The 24533-nt window shown below is 40.0% G+C and overlaps 1 long non-coding RNA gene and 1 pseudogene across 2 annotated transcripts in view; both read left to right on the forward strand.

Moving 5' to 3' along the window:
• LOC311598416 (large ribosomal subunit protein uL6-like) overlaps positions 1–14708 on the forward strand; it is a 54511-nt pseudogene extending 39803 nt beyond the window's left edge. Inside the window, exon 2 of the transcript in view lies at positions 14174–14708. The product of the transcript in view is annotated as a large ribosomal subunit protein uL6-like (transcript). The remainder of the gene's footprint in view (positions 1–14173) is intronic.
• Positions 14709–16275: 1567 nt separating this feature from the next.
• Positions 16276–18597, forward strand: LOC311597767. The gene is made up of 3 exons (XR_014779345.1): positions 16276–16419; positions 17849–17987; positions 18581–18597. It is a non-coding gene; the product is annotated as an uncharacterized lncRNA (long non-coding RNA).
• The last annotated feature ends 5936 nt before the right edge of the window (positions 18598–24533 follow it).

Consider the following 24533-nt stretch of genomic DNA (forward strand, 5'->3'; position numbering starts at 1 on the left):
GGCCACCCCTCTATTGCTGAAAAATACCATGTCACATCTGTCGATAGCACATAGAGCAATGTGGTACCCTCCAGGGCTGTCCCGATTGGCTGAGCAAGCCTGAAGATAGCAGTCCAGGATGTGTAGATCTACAAGAGAAGCCCTCTAGGCCTGACACTGTGATGGACTATTATTGCAAGAACTGTTGGGAGGCACTTGGATAGCAATCCTGGCTGGGTTTGTGGGCAACTGTGGAGAACCTAAAGCCCCATGAAAGTGCACTGCTACAAATGAAGCCAATTTCCATTTTTCTTTTACTTTTCTCTCCATGTATTCTATAACAGGTCTTGGCTCCTCACAACTGCCCATCAGCCATGTTGAGAGTCAGATCAGGAAAAAATAGGAATCACCAAAAGCCAGGAGATTAAAAATAGCAAAGACTCAGCCAAACAACCAGGGTTGTATGAATATAGCAGAAAACCAGGGTGAGAAGCAGCTAGAGTGGTGTAGTGAAAGTTTCGGTTTCTTTAAAAGCTCAGTTATGTTTTGCAAACATATTTTTGTTTTAATCCCAACTGTGGGGTATGGAGCTGCTCTTAGTGTATCCACAGCTGGTAACAGCCTCCTGAAGCTCTGTGAGGGAGATGGGCCTGGTCTTTGTCAGCAGCAGTTGGCTTAAGCCTAAGGACTCCCATAGGAGATAAATATCAGAGCCCAGAGAGAGGAAGAGGACACTTTGAGGGACATACTCCAAGAAGAAAGAAGGCTGCTGCTGGTATATTCTGCTGTCTGCTGTTTTGTGGTTTAACTGGACTGCTGGATATCCTGACTATGAGGATTTAAATTGCCCCCAAGGAAGTAGGCCTAAAGAGGTCCACGTCCCCTTCCTTTCTAACCTTCTTTCTCTCCTGCCTAGGGTTAGGGGGCTGGTGGCAGGGAGGTAGAGGCAATAAGAAATCTGAATAAAATAGATTATTAAAAAGTAACACCTAGAGAGTGGTCTAAATTACCAGGTCAGGAAATGGTCCCCTTAAAGTTCAGTTTTTTTTTTTCAAATTATCTTGAATGTATCAGTGCTCATAAACGTGAGAAGGTAACATTTTATAATCATAACCTAACCACCCCCAGCAACTTGTTAGTGTGAAGCCTCTCACCTAAGGACAATTAGACAAGGGCTCAGAGAAGTCAAATGTTTCTTCCAACCTTGTACAGTTTGTAACAGTACTAGGAGGAGAAACTGAATGCCCCTCTTCCTCTCCATCACCACCAGTCATCCCAGAAGCATCAAAGATCCTAAGGAGACAGCATCCATTGCCAAATAAACTTTTGGGTTTGTTCTGTGTTGAACCCAGTGGCTGCAGACAGGTAAGCTGCACCTCCAGAAGATCAAGAGCTTTAGGTTTATTTGTATAAAGCTTATGCCTGTGGGTCTGTATTTGTGGTTAGAGACCACATTGAGCATGAAAGTCAGGTAGAGTAGGGGAAATACAACAATCAGATATTTCTTTCCTTGTTCATGCTCTATAAGCCTAAACTTGATGAGGACCCTAGGGAGTTTTGCTCACCATGCTTTCATTCCTGAAGCCTCTGTAATTTGGCTACCCATCAGGTCCTGCCCTGCCTGCCCTGGGTTGGTACATTCTTGTGCATCCACATGCCCACCCACGCTTACCAGATAGAAATAATTGCATCAAGTGGTCATGACGCCCATCACTTCTACACAGCTGGGATCAAAAAGTAAAGCTCTGGGAATGCATTGAGATCAGGAATTAGCTCCTCTGACATGCTCTTTCTGGATCTGCATGCACATGGGCTTATGTGGTAATTAGACTGTATACTGTTGTGGGCACACAGTTCCCAATGGACTGCTGGCCTTCTTAGGTGCATCGTGGAAGAAGACTACTTACTGTTCTTATCTAGAAAAATGAAACAGCACCTGGGTGTCTGTGTCTTGTTTATTTGAGTTTGACAACAGCTTATTGAGACTGTGAAGTTCCAGCATTGGCCTGGACTGTGGGAACTGTAAGAAAAATAGATGTGGATCCCATTCAAAGATGAGAACAGAGAGCAAATTCTAGTGATGTTAGAAACACGCACTATATGGTAAGTGTGAACACATGATGAGTTACAGATGACCAGAGATGGGACAACTAGTCCATCCCTGGATGGATGATGGGAGAAAGAGGAGCAGGATCCAGCACTGAGAATTGGGGAAGACTTTCTTGGGTAAATTGCCAAACCAACTCCTAATTATCTGGGCATACTAATAGGTAAAAGGAGGATGGCAGAGGAATGGGAACAAAGAAATGAAGATTCAGTAGCACGGCTGGAAGGCAGATCTCACAAGCCATGGGGCTTAATGTCCAGAAGGGGTGGGCAGCTGAAATAGGCTTAGAGAGGGTGTGAGTGGCAGGAGAATGGGAGGAGAAAAAAATGCAGGCCAAGAACTCAGTGGCGTCATTCATCTCATTTCACTATCTAGTTCTCTCAGGCAGATTATCTCATCCACCTCGGAGCAACCCCATTAAGTTTTCCTGCTAAGTTCTGGTCCTTACGCAAGTCCACCCTTAGCCACTACCCAGTGAGTCCTTTCTTATGTCCCTCCTGCCTGGTGGCATGAGCTCCTTGGCCCTTTCAGCCTCCAGAACATCAGTCATGCTTCATCTTCCCCCCTCAAGCTTGCCCGCTCATCTGCCTCAAGGTAACCCCAAATTACCCTTACTATCTTAGCTGTCTGGCCTTCCAATTCCTCTGACTCCAGAACCACACCTACTTAAGATCATCAAATCCAGACCGGAAGCTCCTGCCCCTTCTCCTAAAGTCTGACCATGAAGCCCACCTTGGACTGCTTCAGAGAACTCCACCCTGTTCCTTCCCGTCGTTCAAGGTGGAAGCTTATAAATTATCTCTTTGTTCTTCATCCCCAGCCCTCATCAACCTGCATGTAATCCCTTCTAATTCAGAGCCAATTCCTATTTCAGGCCCTCACTCTACTAACCCTATACTGCACCTCCTCGTATGAATGCCCTTCAAGCTGCGCTTGCTCCCTCAAGTCATTATAATAGCCCATACCTACTAAGGGCCCCCCAGAGATGCCTGGAATTACTTACTGGTGGTTCTGAACTCCATATCGACTATGATTTTATTTTACAACAGATACTTGCTAAATAAAGCCATAGTTATAAAAATCTGTGCCAATGTGACTTCCTCTATCCCCTTACCTTTATTTTGTGATGGTCCTTTTTAAAAGGCACTTTATTTGTACTCTCTTCTTAGTATTTCACTTTGCCAGCATCAATATTCTTTCACTTTGAGGTCATTATTAAGTAAAGCACAGGTTCCTTACCTTAAACATTCCAATGCCAAAACAGTATAGCTAATAATCAAGATGGGTCCCAAACTACTAAGGGGTACATAGTATGTATAGTCTAGGTACACTGGACAGATAGTAATTCACATTGCAGGCAGGAAAGAGACAGTCAAAGACCTCTTCACGCTACTCAGTACAGAACATAATTAAAGTCTGAGATTCTTTTATCTCTGGAATTTACTATTTAATATTATTGTAACCATGTTTACTTCTAGGTAAGGGAAAATCTCAGTGGGTGGGGGAATGACACAATGACTACTGTATTTCTAGTTTTCTGAGGAAATGTACCTATCGCTGCTCTAACTTTCTCTAATCAATAACAAAAACAAAGCCCTCTCATTTGGTGTGTTTCCCTAATTAAAATACCCCCATTGTGTTCAGATTAAAATCTGAACTTTTAATTAGACATGTGTAACCCTTCTCAGACTGTCTCTTAAATCATACTCCGGGCATCACATTCTTCCCCATAAACACCGTGCTGGGGCATGCTGTGACCTTCCGTGATTTGTCATCTTGACACAACCTGTTCTCTCTGCTTGAAATTCTCTCCCTGTCCCAGATTGAGACAGAGGTCCTCTTGTGTTTGCTCATCACACCTTGTAGCATAGCATGGCATAAATTGTGTCCCCCTCAATCAGATTAAGAATTTTAGCAATGAGATCTATGTCTTTGTAACAACTACATACATCAAAGCTTAACACAGCAACTGGTATATAGTACACACACACACACACACACACACACACACACACACACACACACACCCCACTGAATTTAATCCCCCATGTGGTTAATTTGTACATCTGCAAGACCTGGTTCAAATGTTTCCTCTTCATTGAAGCCTTTCTCAATTTCACCAAGCGTCTATAACAATTTTTCCTAGTATCTTTCTCCACTTCGTGCACTGATTTTGTTTTTAAATTATCTGTCAGAGAATTGAGTTACTGAAGGATAGAGAATATCTCTCCACCTTATAGCCAGTTCAAGGTTAGAACTCAACAAAACTGTCCAAATAAATCATTAATTTGCAGAAAGGGGAATTGAGACTTAGAGATGTTGGGAATTTTACTAAAAGTCAAACAATAATATACATGGGCCTCTGGATTCACAATTTTTTTTCCCTTGACAGAAAAAGCTAGAATTTCTGCTTTCTCTATGTAGTACTACCCTACTGAACTCTCCACATGCATCACTCCTTTTCTCATGTGGCAGAACTCCCCCACCCAACACATACACACCAGTGGGTCCACAAGAGACAGCCATCTCTCTCTACTGAGGGATACAAGATATCAACAGCCTTCACACCTGGGTAGCAGATTATGACCTCAAATGACCCTGGAAAGCAGTGGGACCTCCCAGTAGATCCTAAACCAGTCTGTCTGTATTTCTCCCTGTGGTAGAACCTGAATCGGACTCTGGTTCTTCCCTTTAGTAGCTTTGTGACCTTGACTAAGCCACAAGTCACTCTGAGCTTCTGTCTTCTAAATTATGAGCATGAAGAGAAATATCCTTCATGATTCTCAGGAAGAAAGCAGATAACAACAACTGCAATATGTATTTTTCATATATTTGTTATTGAATTTCTGCAAATGTATTGGCATAGCAAGAGCCGAACAAATACAAACCATGAATGGCGCCAGGCTATTCTTGGTCTGTATGACAATCTGTTCCCTTTTCAACAACTTCTTGTAGTCCTAAATCCACTCTAGCTCTCAGTTGGCTTCTCAGACTGCAGTATTGTAAAGAGAAGAAAATTAAAATACAAATTAAGAAGCATGGCATTGGTAGTGCTCCTTCTTAGACAAAAGCACCTCCTACTGTTGCTGTTGATCTAATGTGAACTTGCCCTGTTTGACATATTTACAATCCATGCCATAGCCATATAATGAATATTTTGATACTGTCAGTTAAAAACATACACAAATGAAATCCAAGATTAACAGAGAAGATAGAAGGAAATCTATGAAGAATTCCCTTTAGGTCCTTAGTAATCTCCCAAATGAATTGTGTAGATACTGTTCATGCTTTTCCACAGCATAGAGCACCTAGCATTAGAAATTCAGCCAAGTGAGCTGAACATGCAAGAATGAGTTAAGTCTATTTCAGGTGAACCTAAACAGGCTTAATCACTTTTATATGCCTGATATTGTAAACCAAAAGTTTTTGAGTTAAGAGCCAAGTGTCCTTGAACAATATGGAGCTACAGAAAACCATTTCAGATATTAGTGTGCATTAAGTGTCATCTTTCCCTTAGAAAAAAAGCAGTGGCTTGAGTATATAGCCACACTTATTTTATTTTCAAGTGCATTATATATAAATAAAATATATTATCTGGAAAAATCATTACTGAATTTATAATAGCATTTTTGTCATTGTGTGTTTCCCTACAAGATAAAAATTAAAAGGCAGTAATAGTATCATAAAATTTTATAGTGGTAAAATTGGCAACGGGTGAGTTCTGAAAGTTATTTGGGTGTAGATCCAGGTAGACTACCAGAATTCTCCTTCCTTATCAGGTCACCTAAGTCCCACAGCTGCTTGCCAGAGGTACCTACCTCTTCTCCGCCAATCTTCCTCCCTCTGCAGTTCACCAAAGCACATCTCACACTGCTACCCGGGACTCTGTAGCTACCACATGTAGCACAGACTCTTTCTCCACTTCTCCCTCCATTTGGGTCATCCATGTCCTGAGGCAACTTATCAGGGATAGCCTTTCCTCCCTATCTCTCTCCCTCTGACACTCATAAGATCACTACCGGATTCCCTCCAGGCAGCCATCACATGGGACTAAGAGTTCCAGAGCTCTATCTGTTGCTCTGTCTGTTCTGAGGACTCAGAACCAGCACACACTACCAGGGAATTTTCTCCTAGAGCAGAGAACAGAAGAACTGAAGAGAGGAGGCTATGTCCTCAAATACCAAACAAACAGAGGAAATCAACATCCAACCTCAACCTCATGTTGAATTAGCTTCATCCTGAATGTTGTACACACCTCTGTAGAAAGAAGAAAGATGACATGAATGACATAGCGGGGCGGGGGGGGGGGGAGGGGGGAGAGGGGAAGGAGGAAGAGAGAGAGAGAGAGATGTTTAACCAGTAAACTAACTCAATGCGAAAATTCTAATACAAAAACAAAAAGTATGAAAACTCAAAATAACATGTCTCCTCCTGTCACGACCCCTCCAGTGGAGTCTGTGTTACAAATACTACACAGGCTTGAGGCAATGACCCCAGGAAAGGGGAGAGCCGCCTGGACTGGGGCTGATGCTTCTGCCAGGAGGAAATGAATCGCAGTTCTTTTCTCTCGTTGTGCTGGAATCTATTCTTTCTTCTTTACTCTACTTCACTCTAAAATCAGGACTTCTCAGGCATGAACGCTGCTATACGACGACCCTAACTTAGGACTACAGCCAGGGACTGTCCAGGTCCAGAGCAGTTCTGCTTCACTTCCACTTATTAAAGTAAACATGACTAGAAATTAATCATTAGTTAATAAGTTGTATTATGGTTTACAAAGAAATAGAGTGTGTCAAAAAAAATTCCAGATATTGGCACTCAGATATCAGGAAAGGGAACTAAAGAAAAAAAACTGTCATGGCACACAAGTGTTGGGCATAAGTTTTGTTAGGGAGAGAACATTGACCCTGGACAAAGGGAGCACATTCATATTGATACCAAGCCAGTAACTTAGACCTGATGAAGTCTTTGCTGTGTGTTCTATACCCTGTATTGTTTCGTTTAAAGTTGTAATTCAAAATATGACAACACAATAACTTTGCATTCTGCACCTGAACTGTGTGTGTCTGATTGCTGACTTTCTTGAATCTACTCTGTGGGAAAATGTAACCACAGTCCCCCTGCTTTTGAAATGTATGTTTAAAAACTTAGGCTGCTTGGCTGCAAAATACACTCAGACGCAGACTCAATTTTGAGTTTTGTCTCTGTTTGCCACTGCTTTATCTTTGTCCACTGGTGCTTCAAGAACTCCCGATCCCAAGGACCTATCCCTGAATGAGCCAGTCCATGGCATCCTCCAAAGAACACAAATCCACAGTAATGGTGACTAATAAAATGACATGGAATTTATTGTCATACAGTGATGGTACATGCCTTTAGGCCAGCACTGAGGAGGCAGAGGCAGATGGATGTCAGAGTTCAAGGCCAGCCTGGTTTACAAAGCAAGTTCCCGGGCAGCCAAGGATAAACAGAGAAACCCTGTCTCAAAAAAAAAAAAAAAAAAAAAAAAAAAAAAAAAAAAAAGCAGAACATAGAAAAGCTTACAAAGAATTGGAGAGAATGATTTTAACTATGGTCAAACAACTCAAAGAAGACAAAGACAAAGGGAGAAATGAAATTAGAAAGTCAAACTAAGACACAAAAATAGAGTTTAGGACTTGCTTACCCTGTGTTGGCAGAGTTTGGCCTTCAGCTCTGCCTGCATCCAAGCATGCCCAATTTTAGGCATAATTCTGTGTGTGGCCGAAACAAGGACATTTTGCCCAGTGGCTTGTCTGCCACATTTGAAGCTATCTCCACAAGGAGATTCTTTGATGCTCATCATCTGCTTTGAGGTAGGTTGAGTGATGCCAGGAGTTAACCTGTAAATTAACTTGTAAAACTTCCTTATCCTAAACAGTCTGCAACAGCATTTTGGAAATATTGAAATTAAACCTTGTATTATAATTGAGTTGTATGGGTACAATACCTCATATAAGAGTAGAAAAAAAATATATATATATATATATGTATATATATACATATATATATGTATATATATACATATATATACATATACATATATATGAAGAATATTCTTAAATTTGAATTCTATATAATATATAAAGCAAGTCCTCAATAGTTCCTGCCTCACAGATATTTTTGTCAGATACATTGGGCCAGAGGCTGAAGATGATGCTCCAATGTTATAGAGAGTTTTGGGTGACTGTTCAGGCAGAAAACTGTCTCTGTCATCTTCTCATTTGGGAAGCTGCTAACCTGCACTCCTTGTATACTCAGGTAATTAGTTTTATCTCTTCTCACGTCTCTGAGGGGGTTGAAGACCAGATAGTTTAGTTTTACAATTAGGCTTAGTTGTTTAGGGGTTAAGATATTGTATATATGTGTAATAATATAAATATATATATATATATATATATATATATATATATATATATAGTAAATGAAACCCTGTGGAGGGGAATAGAGTTTAGATCTTACTAAAAATTAATTTCTGTAAATAAATAATTTCCTTATTTATCTGATAGTTTTGTTAAGTCCTAAGTTGCACTAGCCAGAAGGTGGAATGATATTCGGTACCCTTCAGCAACTGAATTCTGGGCAAATAACTTTTAAAAAGAAAAAAGAAAATCAGTGTATCAAGTGGAGAAAACACTAGGAGACATCATTGTTACAGATTATTGGTGTAATCATGAAATTCTCCAATTAAGAAGAAACATTTAAATCAGGTCTTGCAGGAATACAAATTAATCAAATAGGGGACTAAGTTCACTCTCTCTCTCTCTCTCTCTCTCTCTCTCTCTCTCTCTCTCTCTCTCTGTGTGTGTGTGTGTGTGTGTGTGTGTGTGTGTGTGTACCAGTTACTATGTTAGGCTTTGACATATATATGTGTGTGTATGTATGTATATATATATATATATATATATATATATATATATATATATGACAAAGACAGATATCATTGTCAAAATGCTTAATCTGATTGAAAGAAATACAACTTACAACATGCAATGCTGCAAAGTGTGATGAGCAGATGCAGGTGGGCCTCTGTCTCTTTATAGGACAATGAAAGAATTTTAAACAGAGAGAACAGGTTGTGCCTGTTTGTATTTAAGAAAATATGAACTGAAACAATTCTGGAAGTGAAAAACTTAATAAACCAGTTAAAATTCTCAGAGGAAAACTTCACCAACACAATGGATCTTGTTGAGAACCAAAAATCAGCAATGGAAGACACAGTAGAGGAACAGGATCATCAAGGAAAGGGTTAAAAATGAAGAAATCATGGAGAGAGTTTGAAGACACTATGAAAATATCTAGCCCATGAATTATGGTCATAGAAGGAGAATAATACTATAACAAAGACACAGGGAATAACTTCATTAAAATCATGGAAAAGAATTTCCTAAATTAGAGAATGAGGTCCATATTCATATTGAAGAGGCCTACAGAACACTAAATAGATAAGACAAGAAAATCAATTATTCATGGAATATTAAAGTTAAAACATTAAAAACACAGAACACAGAAAGTGTTTTGAAAGCTGCATAGGAGAAAAGTCAAAATACTTATACTGGTAGGCATATTAGAAAAACACCTAATTACTCAACAGAATAATTTAAAAGCAGAAGAAACTTGAAAGGTTTACTCCAAGTCCTGAAAGACCTCTATCAACTGAGACTATTATACCCAGCAAAGGTATCCATTAAAATAAAAAAGAAGTAAAACCTTTCAAAGATAAAAACAGATAAAAAGATTTTATGATTCCAAAACCAAAACTATAAAGAATTCTAGATGAAATATTTCAGTTTTAAGAGAAAAATAAGTAGGCTTAAGGAATAAATAAACAATGGTAGGAGAAATAATAAAAATAGACCTGACAAAACATTATCACAAAAGTAATAAAATGATAGAATTAGAGCATACTTCTCAATAGTAACTCTGAATATTAATGACCACAATTCCACAGTAAAAAGAAACAAAGTAAACAGATTAGATTAGAAAATAGAGTTCATCTTCTCTATCTCCAAGAAAAACCTCACCACCAACAATAGATTCCACCTTAGGCAAAAAGATAGAAAATGATATTCTAAGCAGAGGAAATTAAGAAGTAGGAAGGTGTATCTATTCTAATATCTGACAAAAATGACTTCAAACCAAAACTAGTAAGAAGAGATAAAGAGAATACATCATCAGAATATTAGAATCCTAAACATGTACATAACAGGTACAGGAGCACCTAATTTAATAAAAGAAACACTGTTAGACCTAAAACCACATGCTGACCTCAACACACTGATAGTGAGTGATTTCCATACCCCAACTCTTACCAACAGATAAGTCTTCTGGAAATAAATGAGACAGAGAAGCCTTGGAATTAAATGGCATCATAAATCAAATGAACCTAACATTATCTACAGTACATTTCATCGAAATTCTAAAAAATAGACATTCTTCTAGGCAGCCCACTGAACTTTCCTGAACATCAACACTTTAGTGCACAAAATAAGACAACAAATACAGAAAATTTGAAATCACACCATGCATTTTATCTGATCATAATGGAATAAAGCTGGATATCAACAGCAACAGAAACTACATTAATACAAAAACTCACAGAAATGAAACAACATTTACCAAATAACTGGGTCAAGGGTCAAGGATTGATTTTTGCAGAAGAAAATTTAAAGATTCCTACAAACTGAATGAAAATAAAAACACAATATACCAAAATCTATGGGATACAATGAAGGCAGTCCTAATAGGAAAGCTTATAGCTTAAAGTGCTTACATTACAAAAATTCAAGATATCTAAAATTAATGATTCACTTAAAAGCTTTGACAAAACAAGATGAAATAATACCTCCATCCCAAAAAGTAAGTAGGAATAGTTAATCCAAAAAAGGACTAGGACTACAATTAATGAAATAAAAATTAAAAAAAAAAACAGAGTAATGAATAGATGAAAACAATATTGATAAAGAGTTAGCTAATTCAACCAACAGAAAGCAAGGATGAGACTGAGTGTCTGAGAAGAGAGATGGGGTTTCCAAACTAACACAATCAGAGATGAAAAGGACGATTATACTTATAACAGACACTAAGGAAATTCAGAGAATCATTAGGACATACTTTAAAAATATGTATTCCATGAAAATGAAAAATCTAAAAGAAATGGATAAATTTGTAGATATATATGACCTATCAACCCTATATCAAGACAAAATAATTTACATAAACCCATGACATACAGTGAGATAAAGGCAATAATTTAAAATCTCACAACTAAAAACGTTCAATGCCAGATGGATTCAGTGCAGATTTCTACCAGACCCTCAAAGAAAAACTAACGCTGATAGTCCTTAAATAATTCTGTAAAATAGAAGATGAAGAAACATCTCCAAATTCTTTTTATAAAGTCAGTATCACTCTGATACCAAAACCAAAGAATCACACAAAAGAAAATTATAAGGCAATATCTCTGGAGAGCCCAGATGCAAAAACTCTAAAATACTTGCAAATTAAACTAATGATTACCCAAAAATATTTTCCGCCATGGTCAAATCAGCTTTATCCCAGAGATGCAAGGATGTTTCAACATATATAAATCATTAAACATAACCCACCACATAAATAGACTCAAATATAGAAATCATATCATAATCACATTAGATTCCAAAAGGCTTTCTGAAAAAATTTAACATCCTCTCATAATAGACGTCCAAGGGAATCCAGGAGTATGAGAGACATATCTCAGCTCAATAAAGGCAATACACAGCAAGTCCATAACCTGCATTGTTCTAAACAGGGGAAAGCTAAAAACATTCTCATTAAAACCAGGAACAATGTCCCTTTGTGGGGGAGGCCCAATGGCACTCGGAAGAGGGATAGAGGACTACCAAGAAGAGACTTGATGCCCTAGCACCATATTCAGGGGGAGGAGGTCCCCCACAGCCACAGTCATAGGGAAGGGGGATTGGGGTGAAAGTGGGAGGGAGGGAGGAATGGGAGGATGCATGGGATGGGATAGAAAATGAGATGTAATAGGAATTATTTTTAATTTTCAATAAAAATGTGTAAAAAAAAAAAAAGATCTTTCTTTGATTTTCAGTTTTCACCTATATAGTAGCCAATCACTGACTATAGCTTTATTAAATAATAAGAGGTTTCAAAATAGTAGAGAAGTTTGCAATGTCAACCACGATGAATTCTTGTTATTTCACAGAATCTTTTTCTTTACCTCATGTTTTGTTTAGTTAAATATTAACGTGTATTTAATTAACTCCTTGCAGCAATATTCCAATACTCTTAATGGTATCCTGTGTTATTTCTTAATTATTAAATTTATTTCAGTTGGGAGTAATACAATGACTATTAATGCCAAATGTAATTTAACTCATACATTATCCAATTTGTCTCCAATCTAAATATAAAACACCATTGACCTTATATGTTACAATAAAATGTATTGTTTAGAGTTATACACTGTAAATCTAAATGTGATTGAAAGGAACTCATCAGTTGGATTGTCTGTACACCTTAATGCCTTTATTTTATTTTTATTTATTTTTATCTTTTTATTAATTTATTCTTGTTACATCTCAATGGTTATCCCATCCTTTGTATCCTCCCATTCCTCCCTCCCTCCCATTTTTCCTTTATTCCCCTCCCCTATGACTGTTCCTAAGGGGGATTTCCTCCCACTGTATATGCTCATAGGGTATCAAGTCTCTTCTTGGTAACCTGCTGCCCTTCCTCTAAATAAAAAATGTATAGCATAAACTTCTTAAAGAATCAACAAAATATTTGCAGAAGCAAAAAAAAAAAAAAAAAAAACCAGGAACAAGACAAGGATGTCTACTCTCCTGCCTCCCACTCAATACAGTACAAGAAGTCTTAGTTAGGGCAATAAAATGAGTAAGAGAGGAATACAAATAAGGAAGGACAAAGTCAAAGAATTCTTGTTTGCTGATGGCTTGATTCTATACATAAAACACCTTAAAGACTCCACCACACCTTTCATACAGAGGACAAACACATTCAGCAACATAGCAGGATGCCAAATTAACATGCACAAAAATCAGTAGCCTTCCTATACACTAATTACAAGAATGTGCTGAGAAAGAAATCGGGGAAACAATTCCATTCACAATATCATAAAAAATATTATATTAGATCTAGGCAAGGAAGTTAAAAATTTATATAATGAAAATATTAAAAGCCTAAAAAAGGAAACTGTGGAAAATACCAGAAAGTCTCTCTTGCTCATGGATTTGAAGAATTAATTTATTGAATATGCCCATCACATACAAAGCAATTTACAGATTCAATAAAATCCTCGGAAAAATTATACCACAATTCTTTGTAAAATTGAGAAAGATAACTTTACATTTCATATGGAAACACAAAAGATCCAAGATAACCTAAACAATCCTAAGCAATGAAAGAATAACAGGAAGTATCATCATCCAAGATTACAAGTTATACTACAAAGCTAGTACAGGGCTAACATAAAAACAGTATAGGAATAACATAAAAACAGGAAGTTGATCAATGGAATATATCCACAATGAGTATCCACACTGAAGCCCATACTCATACACTCACTTAATATTTGATGAAGAGGCCAATAATACATGCTGAAAACAGAAAAGCATCTTTCAACAAGTAGTGCTGCTCAGACTGGACAGCTACATGTAGAAGACTGACAGTTGGATCTTATCTCTCTCACCCTACCCAAAACTCAAGTCCAAATGGATTAATAACTTCAACATAAGTCTTGATACCCTGAATCTAGTAGACGAGGAAGTGGAGAATACATATGATCTCAACGGCACAGGAAAGGACTCTCTGAACAGCACCCCCATAACACAGGAATAAAATCAACAATCAGACTGTAGACATTCTAATACAGTGATTCTCAACCTTCAGAATGCTATGAACCAATAATACAGTTTCCCTTGTTGTAGTGACCCCGCCCCCAGCCATAAAATTATTTTTGATGCTACTTCACAACTGTCATTGAAATATCTGTGTTTTTCCATGGTCTTAGGCAGCCCCTGTGAAATGGCCATTTGACTCCCAAAGGGGTTGTGACCCACGGGTTCAGAACCACTATTCTAGAAAATGTAAACATCACTCTGAAGGGGTGCACAGTTATCGTGGGAGGCAGCAGAGGAAACCTCAGGCAAAGAAAAAAGATAAGGCTCCAGACTGACAAATGGTGGAGAAACAAAATGGAGCTGGCTAGCGAATGAGCTATCTGTGGTCATGTTCAGAACACAATCAAGGGTGTAACATTGGGCTTCCATTACAACACGAGGTCTGTGTCTGCTCCCTTCTTCAGGAGCATCCTTATTCAGGAGAATGGGTCTCTGGTTGGAATGCAAATTTTCTAGGATGAAAAGTAAACCACAAGGTTCAGATGAGGACGGGTGTTGCTTGTTCTGTTCCTTAAGCTCAGAAGGATGAGTTAATCCTTGAAGGACATGATATTGAACCTGTTTCAAATTCAGCAGCTTTGATTCAGCAAGCCACAACAGTTAAAAACAAGGATATCAGTACGTTTTTGGATGGCACCTCTGTGTCTGAAAAAGCAACAGTGTGGCATGCTGATGAGTAAGACCTCAGTTACCCAGCTCCGGAATCAAGATCCGGCATTATAAGTACAGCTTGAGGTGTCTTTGAGGACAAGAAAGACTTCTATTTAAAAATAAAAACAAAGTCCACAGGTAAATAGATGGAACTAGACGCAATCATTCCGAACGAGGTATCCCAGACCCAGAATGGCAAACGTTATATTTTTTTTCTCTCTCTCGTTTATGGGTGTTAGCTGTGAGTGAATTCAGATATTTGTGTTCCATTTGAAATACCCACTGAAGTCAGGAAATCGGTACAGGCCACAGGGGAAGTCTGAAGAGAGTGGAGCTAGAAGACAGTGGTATAAAGGGTTTTAAAGCACTAATGGTACGGGAAGGGTTAAATGGTGAAGATGAGTGGGAGGGGAAGTCAGAGACGGGCATAGATGCAGTGAGCGCTAACTAAAGTGATGTTTTGAAAAATTCATGTGGTTCTCCACGGTTGTGTGGGGATCGGGGACCGCCTCTGACATGAACTCTGGTGCCTCCTATTTGGCCACTTCCCCTTGGTGGCGAGGCCTGGTGGTACTCAGTGGACCTGGATAATCTGTAATCATATGACTGACAGGGAGGAGGTCCCCTTCTGTCTCAGGTCCAGGGGAAGGGAATAGGGTGAAAGAGAGAAGGAGGGAGCAGGAAGATACAAGTGAGGGGATAACAATCAGGGTGTAATCTGAATAAATTATTTAAAAAAGAAAATTTCATATGAAAGCCTACTACCATAGAAGCTTCTTAAAATACATGTGAATATATATATATATATATATATATATATATATATATACATATATATATATACACACACACATATATACACACACACACACACACACACACATATATATATATATATATACACATATATGGAGAGAGAGAGAGAGAGAGAGAGAGAGAGAGAGAGAGAGAGAGAGAGGGAGGGAGGGAGAGGACACACCATGGTTGGGTGGGCTTGGAAGGGGAAACCATTTGAGGGGGCATGAATATTATCAAAATACACTATACGAAATTCTTAAAGACAATGAAAATATGAAGGGGAGAGGAAACCATTTGACATTTAAAAAGCAGTGCCGCACACAGAGTCAGCCCTGTGGTGATGGCGCACGCCTTTAATCCCAACACTCGGTAGGCAGAGACAGACAGATATTTGTGACTTTGAGGCCAGCCTGGTCTACAGTCAAAGCTACACAGAGAAATCCTGTCTCGAAAAAGAAAAAGAAAAAAAAAGTATAAGAAGCAGCGCCCATACTAAAGGAGTCTGGGGATCACTCTTAATAGTCAGAGCCGTAGGAATCGGCCAATGCACTGACGTGGGAGGCAATGTCCCAGAGCAACCTTAAAGCATCTGCGGTTGCAGGGTGACCTTGAGAAAGACTCTCCGACTCCTGAAGATGAAGCTATTCGGGTCTCTCTGCCAGCCTAATCCACCGCACAGCCCTGGCACGGGATGCAAGAAGAGCTAATCTTTCCTCTTTCCCATCTGGGGGGCCCTGTGGGAAGAGGGGCGTAGCTGAAGCTGCCAGCTGAGGGCCAACAGGAAGATGAGCTGCAAAGGGCAGCAGCAGCACCCAGACAGATGCAAGCCCCTCTCCTCTGTTCCTCTCAGATCCCTCTCCATCAACCCCCAAATGACAAGGCACTGGCGAGAAGTAAGTCTGTGGAGCACCGGGCCAGGAAAACACAGCGGTGCCGAGCAAGGTGAGTAACCTCATCAAGCCATCACAAATTAAATACTGTCTGTGCTGGAGAGTTCATCCCAGCTTGCTCTGGGAACAGGAAGCCCGAATTTTTCATGTTTCAGCCAGATAAGAGGCTGAAAGCTAGCCAGCCTGTGCAGGTGAGAGAGAGAGAGAGGGATGCATGAACCACAGGCTCAGCAGGCTTTGTGTTACATTGGCAACTAATTGCCAGCAGAACATACTGGTCACTCAGGCAGGTCACTGCCCGCCAATTCAGTGACACAAACATGGAACCTGGTAAATTGATTGAAGGCTCTTTTCTTCCCCGCTGAGCAGCAATTGCAGAACAGCCAAGTCACTGATGAACCAGTGAGCCCCACTGGGGCTTTGTCTCAGCAACTGGAAGGGTGCTGTTAATACATGCTTCCTTCCACAGAGGGCCGGAGAACAGAAGGCTTCATTAAGTGTGGTCTGTAAAGTGCTTTGAGGTCACCGCATGAAAGCTGAATGCCGAGTACAAACTATTATCATTAATTAATGATTGTCAACAGAATTATTTACTCCGTTTTCAGTCTGGGAGGCCTCACTTACTGGTAAAAATCAAGGCTCCTGCTTTAACCCGGCCCTTCCACTCCCAGCTGTGGCCTATAAATGTTCTCTTTCTTTCTCTTGTCTGTCTGTCTGCCGGTCTTTAATGCCATTCACCTTCCTTGGGTCTCTACCACAGACTGAAGTGTTTAGTCTCAGCTTTCACTGTAGACGCTGCACAGTGCACACAGCTTTCCGTACAGAGAAACTCCTTATTAATGTAAATGTAAGCAGTGAAGTGAGAGAGAGAGCTGAAACAAAATATCTGCTGCTTTGGCTTGAAATAGGAAACACAAAGCCCCTTGGGGAGGAAATATGCAATTAATCCTAAGCAGAACAGAAACCTAGAATATGGAACTCTTTCTGCTCAGACAGTTTCAACGGATACGCCATCATGACCTCTGAAAAGCAATGAGAGACACCATAAGAAGAGGGCATGGGGGAATTCTCAGAGCCACTTAGCCTGTTTTCTTTTTTTTTATTATTATTATTATTTTTTATTTTTTGCCACCTCCACCACACCACCACACACAAAGCAAAAGCCAATTCCACTCTGATTTCCCCTTCAATTAGTTAGGATAACATTTCTATAGAATTCCTAGCATGGAGTGAGCCTCTGAGATTAAGGAGAGGCTGCGCTGGCATTAGGGAACAAAGCAACCCTATGGAACAATGCATACTTTCCCATCTTGGCTGCCACCTGGCGCTCACCACACTGGCATCTGAATCGAGGGCATTGTGGATGCCAGACAAGAGAGTCCCCACTGAACTGTAGCTTTTATGAATAAATTGTACTTGCCAAAATTGGCCTGTTGTTTGTGGACATTGATTTATTTTCTCTGATTCTTTCTGATTGTTAGATTTTGGCTGGTGCTTACTGATGTGAAAAAGCCATCTCGCATTGCTGATAAATCTAAAGATAATGGCAGAGGTCAAAAAAAAAATGGGAAGGAAGGAAAAAGAAGTGTGCTTGCTGTACAATGGTAAAAAATTTAAAAGGTAAACAGCAATCCTCTGTGCCCATTTCAATGACATGTTGCCTCACTCTGTAATTGGGAAGTTGGTGGGGCCCTTGGTTGGTGTATATTTTTCTTCTAGAGTGAAGGAAAGAAAGCTGGGGCAGAAAGGAAGGTCTGTGTTCTGTGTGTGTGCTCAAGAATCCTTGTGAGATTCCCCTGCCATTCCTTTCCCTTCTGCTTTGACTCTGTGCGTTACTGTTTGCATGCTCGTGTGTGTGTGTGTGTGTAATATTTTAGAAAAACAATACACTGGAAAATGGGCTGTGTCCCTTGCACTTGCTTTGAGTGTACAGCTAGTGTGTTCAAGGTCATATGGAGAGATGTAGTCAACCTTCAAGGTGAACCAGAAGTTCTTGGATTCAGTCGGCCTGAGTGATCTTCTCCACTAGAGTTTCAATGTTAATGGTTCATCTTTCTGCTGTGTGTGTGTGTGTGTGTGTGTGTGTGTGTGTGTGTGTGTGTAATTTCCAGGTAGAGTTGGGCCACAAAGGAGGAGATTCAGAGAGAAGTCCCAGGGCCATGGTGGGTGGATGATCTTGACTGACTCTGACTATTTCCACCTTTGCATCACAGCTTTTGGAACATTACACCTAAAATAGGTCAACAGGGATTTGGGATAAAGTGGGATAAGCTTTAGTTAATTATCCCAATGAGAAGAATGTCTCTGTTTAAACCCCGAGATGGATTTAATCACAGAAGATGAGGATATCCGCCAACATCCACAACCATTTGAAAATTGACCAGAGGAGCGCCCTCTCCAGAGAGCTACCTTGTTCAATAATTGGGAGAAAGTACAACAGTTCTATAAAGACTTGTCTTACCAGGGCTCAGCCACGTGTTGGCTCCGAGTGTCCTTTCAGGTAGCAACCCAACAGACAAAGTCAAAGGAACAAGTGCAGTCTCTGATAATTTCTCCACATCCTCCCTGTCTGGTTGGGTCCGCTCAGCAGAACAAACCTCAAATCCAATACAGCAGAGACAGGAGAAGAGGCAAGGCCTGTCTGTGGTGCCTTGGTGGGGAGCCGTGAATAATACAAGCATTGAGATGGGCATGGCGAGGTTATAACGCCTTAGCTTAAGACACACTTTGTAGTTAAGAGTATTTTTACTCTCCAATAGTCGCATATGAACGAGAGTACAGGGCAGCCCACCTCCTCGGGCCAAGTGCTGCTAAAAGGACTAACTTTTGCCCTAAGTCAATAGCAAATTGATTTATTTCGAGGACAATTTGAAAGCTACTAGAGAAAACAGTTTAGATTCACCTCAGCTGACAGCTCTTAAAAAAAAAAAAAAAGAAAGAAAGAAAGAAAAGCTTCCTGTTACCTTATTGAAGCAAAGATATCAGCAGAAACCTCTCCACAAATTCATTCCCAATCATTAGCCTCCCTAAGTCACAAAGATACTGAATGTAACAGATCTAGTGCTGAAACGTTGTTACTGGTCCCCAGATTTGCCTGCTGGCTTAATATTTACACTTTTTTATTTGTCCATATGCCATATATTCTATATCATGTGTTTCAGGCCACGAATCAGACTCACTTAGGTACAGTTGTTCAAAAACCTCAAAGGTCCTATGATTGCTTTGAAGGGTACCTGGTATGTAATGGATGCTTATTAAATGTTGATGATGAAATGAATTGATGTGACAAGCGTTTATTGGTTCCCAGTATCCATAAATACTGAAATATTTGCAAGAAGTTCAGTCTACACTCAGAAAGGCTACAGAATAATGGAAGATCTATGAGCTTGAAGACATACAAGAAGTACTCTAGAGGGTGAGCCAAATGGGTGCTATGATACCGCCCCAGAACATACAGTCAGGGCAAGAAGGAGGAATAAGCATCACTGTTTGGAGGCTGGGAAGATAGCTCAGAGGTTAAGAGCACTGGCCTTTTCTTCCAAAGGTCCTGAGATCAATTCCCTTGCAACCACATGATGGCTCATCACCATCTCTGACAAGATCTGGTACCCTCTTCTGTCATCTAGGCATACATGCAGGTAGACTATTGTATAAATAATAAGTAAATCTTTTTAAAAAATTAAGAATCACTGTGCATGTGAGCTGGCTGGTTTTAGAGTAGAGCTTTGAGAAAACACAGTGGTGATGGGATTCCAGGCTAAGTGGTAAATTCACAGATAAATGACCATCATGGTGAAACAAGACAGTAGCTACACACTAGTGTCTACAGCGGTACCTAAATGAAGTAGGGATGCTCAAATGGAGGTTCTTGCTGCGGAATCATCTCACTGCCCTGCTTCTAGAAGTAACGAAGGAAGGAATCGGAGAAATGAGGTACCTTGCCGAGTCACACAGCTGGTGCAAGGCAGAGCACATGAAGTGACCGGGGGATTTCAATTCCCAGGTACAATGTAGTTCGAGACCTGAGCTTCCCTGATCTCATTCCTACTCCCCACCCCCTGCCTTCACCAAGAAGCCCTCTGAGGGACCTTGGAGTGACAGATGCAGAGCTTTCTGCAAGACTTTCAAAGCAAGAACTGCACTTTTAAGGTGAGAACGGATATGGGAAATTTCAGCCTAAAGAGTGATTTTTCCCTCAAGGCTGTCATGAGCACCTGAGAGCAGAGGTTTATAATGGAAGTGCCAAGACAACTGCGACTACATTGTGTGAGAGTGTGACCCTGTCCTCAAGTACGAGCTCTGTAATAAGAAGGAGCATTTAAATGCTGCTCAGAAGGACATCTAGGATAGGGAGCCTTCTCTTTCTAGATCAGCACCTCTCCCAATCTGTTCCATTTCCAACTAAAGAGAAGTGCAAGTTCCAGTGAGCTGGGAAGACAGGGACTGGAGAAAAATCAATTATGAAGGACACTGGTCTCTGTCTCCAGGCAACTGTCACAAGGAGGCCGTGATAACCCCGGGGCTCCAGGAGAGTTTACCAGGGTTCAGTCCCCTCCTGGCCAGGCCCCAAGCCTCTGAGCACAGTCCAGATGATACCCCAGAGCCATCGTCTTCCTATTCAGGTGGCATTTAGACACAGTATATTAGGCAGGATCAGCACAAAATGCCACTCTTTGAAGAAACTGTGGCTGATGCTTGCACAAAAGGGCGTCTTCCTCCAGGACTCTTATGAACTCCTTTAGTGACCTGCCTCCATATGCCAACATCATGTCAAAATTCACCAAACCACTAAAAACAAAATGAAAACAACCAACCAAAGAAAAACACCTTAAGATCTACACTCTACACAGAACATTAGGTAGCAAAGGCTAAAACAAACACTGACCCCTTATCACCAGGAAACCACACATACATATGCAAACACTACTGTGAGTGCACATAAAAACAGAAGTATATTTAATTCAAAGCTACAGCAAGTCTCTATACTATAAATGCCCCTGTCTATACAAATACACTTTTGCTATATCAGAATGCTACAACAAAAAGCTATTAGCTTCAGTCTTTCCTTCATGCTAAGTGGAGGCAATTTAGCTAATTCCTGCATGACTTTCCTTCCATTAGCTGAGTTCCAATCCTCTTTCAATGGCTTGCCAATTTTAAGGATCACAAAAGCCCCTCTTCCACTTGCAGCCTCAGAGAGTATTTGCCAAGGTGTGTCTGATGCCCCAGGAAAGATGGCGCAGCCACTTAGGAAAGTCAGGGGTGAAAATGCCTTGAATTTTTAGACTGCATACTTATATAATACTGGCTCTGAGAATCCTGCAGAATAGGGATGACATTTTTCCAGCAGTGTAGCTGTTCTGGAGTCACCTATACTCCTGAAAGCAACCTCACTAAAACTCACTTGTGCACCAACTTAGACATTGATGGAATGTTTTCTTTGCTCTGTCATTGGTGCCGTCTCTGTGGTGAGCAGACACTTGTTCATGTCTCTCCTCTGGCAAATAGTGCAATAGTCCCAAACTTATGAGAGTTAGAAGTTTGGGCTTCTAAATTTAGGAGAACACAAATCTTTCTTCTTCCTTTTAAACCGAATATCAATGATACCACAATGCTGAGCTCCCGTCATGCAAGTATTCTTCAGCAGGGCTTTTCCTCATAACCACGGAGTGAATGCTACACATTAAAGTTCTCAAAAACAAAGAAAAAAACATCTATGTTGAAGATTCTACAAGGTTGGTTAGGGGGCCATGACTGTGAAAACTTGAAACCTTGCAGATTCTTAGAGAAGTGGTTTAGTCTATGCTTAGTGTCCTTAGTAATTAGTTATTACCCACTTCTCCATCTGACCAAATATACTTGTGACTACCATTTTGGAATGTATTAACAGAGACTACTAGCTTCTAACAACCTGAAATCATAGAAAATCTGAAACCTATATCAAAGTTTCCTCCCTTTGGTGAACCACCTTTCACCGGTTGGACCCAGTTACATTGATATATGACTTCCCTTTGTTCCTGAGTCTGTGAAAGTTCATATAGCTGCTTCCATAACCCAAACAGTCCATGACTACTCATGTTTGGTTCAGAATAAGCATCCAACTATTTCTGTTAGAATGAGAGCTCGTGTGTGTGTGTGTGTGTGTGTGTGTGTGTGTGTGTGTGAGAGAGAGAGAGAGAGAGAGAGAGAGAGGCAGAGACAGAGACAGAGAGACAGAGAGAGAGAGAGAGAGAGAGAGAGAGAGAGAGACAGACAGACAGACAGACAGACAGACAGACAGACAGACAGACAGAGAGGGGCGACAATGTAGGAGTTGGTTCTCTTCTTCTACTGTGTGGGTCCTGGGGGTGGAACTTCAGGCTTGCTGGTTGCAAGCACTTTTCCCCAATGAGTGACCTATCTAGGAAAAGAGATGTGTTTTATGTTGGCCATAAGATTCACAGAAAGATCTCTAAGGTAGGACTGATACTAAAATCGATACTTCATTGGCCTACTTCTCCTTAAATTTGTGGTTTAAAAAGTATGTTTGTAAATTACAAATACAGCTGTGGGTGCCAAGGAAGCTTGTGTAGACATTCTCTCTCTAACATCAAGAAGTTGGTCATATTCTTTTCTAGAAGCTTCTAGAAGCAATACTTGAAGAAGAGTAAAAAGTATTAAGTTCTAGCAAGTTACTGGGGAAAAGCAGATGACAACATGCTAGTTGTTTGCAGAGTAGAGACAAGGATGGGAAACAAGGTAGATGCAAAACACAAGGCATTGCCTATTTCTGACCAATGGCTGGAGGTATGTCTGGAAAAACCCTATCCCTTTATTTTTTTCAATGGGTAATCCCTAATTACATAATAACATAGTTGGCCCTTGGCTTGCATTGTGCCATACCCTGATAAAGACTTCATGCACTGACAATACTGAAAATTTGGAGGTATCCAGCCCTCAAACATCAAGGCTTACCTTATCCTTCCTTTAATATGCATGGAGACTTACATAAGCCTATAGTTAGGAAGAGTCAACTGACCATGTGGTTGGTTTTTTTTGTAAACTTGACATAAATTGAAGTCACCTGGGAAGTAGAAACCTCAATTGAGAAATTGATTCCATCAGATTGGACTCTGAACACATCTATGGGATATTTTCTTGACTAATAATTGATGTTGGAGACCCCAGTTCACTGTGGGTGTTGGTACTCCAGCAGTTGGGTCTGAGGTCTGGGTTTTGTGAAGAAGCAAGCTGACCAAAGCAGTAAGCAATGTTCCTCAATGGCCTCTGTTCAGTTCCTGCCTCTATGTTCCTGCTTTGAGTTTCGGCCCTGACTTTCTCTTAATGAAGAGCTGTAACCTGAGAGTTTTATTATAGTAACAGAGAAGCAAACTAATATAGGCATAAATATTATTTTGTATCAGTCTCAGATTTCTCGTGTAATTTACTGAGTATGTCTGTCAAAATATGCAGAAAACAAGTTGACCTATAAAGACTAAGCTGTTATGCCATGATTATATGGCTGAGTGGAGCTGCACTCACCTCTGCTTCTTACCATCCCAGGAGAGAGCATACCACACATCAACAACCTGGGAAAAATAACAATTCAAAACTGGAAGTATAATTTCTAATGAAGGACTCTGTGTTGTTTGCATAACACTATAAAAAACAAATAAGCTGGGGGCCCTCTTTACTTTCCAAACCAAGATCTCTTTTAAAGAGGATGACTGAACAATATACATACATACAAAACAAGAAGCTATATCAGGAATACAAGTATCAAGTACTTGTTAAAATTCTTGGGAAAACAGGTTAAAAGTTGAGCTGTGAGAAACAGGAGCCTTAGCTTCACATCCCAGCTCCACTGCTTGTCTATTATCTTGGGCAGGAAATTATTTTCACTTTTTAATTTCCTTTTTTTTTCTTTTTTTCTTTTTATTCTTTATTTTTGGATTTTGAAATTAAGACATAATTTCATCATTCTCCTCTTTCTCTGTCCTCCCTCCAGCCCCTCCCATGTACCCCACCACCTTGATTCCTCTCAAATTCATATCTGCTGGCCTCTTTTTCTTTAATTATTATTATATTTTTCCTAAATGTATAAATACAATATGTTCAGTCCATATAATATTATTTGTGTGTGTGTATATAATTTCAGGACCGGCCACTTGCCATTGGGAAGCTAAC

Source organism: Acomys minous (assembly GCF_964271855.1).
Source record: "Acomys minous genome assembly, chromosome: 5".
NCBI lineage: Eukaryota > Metazoa > Chordata > Mammalia > Rodentia > Muridae > Acomys > Acomys minous.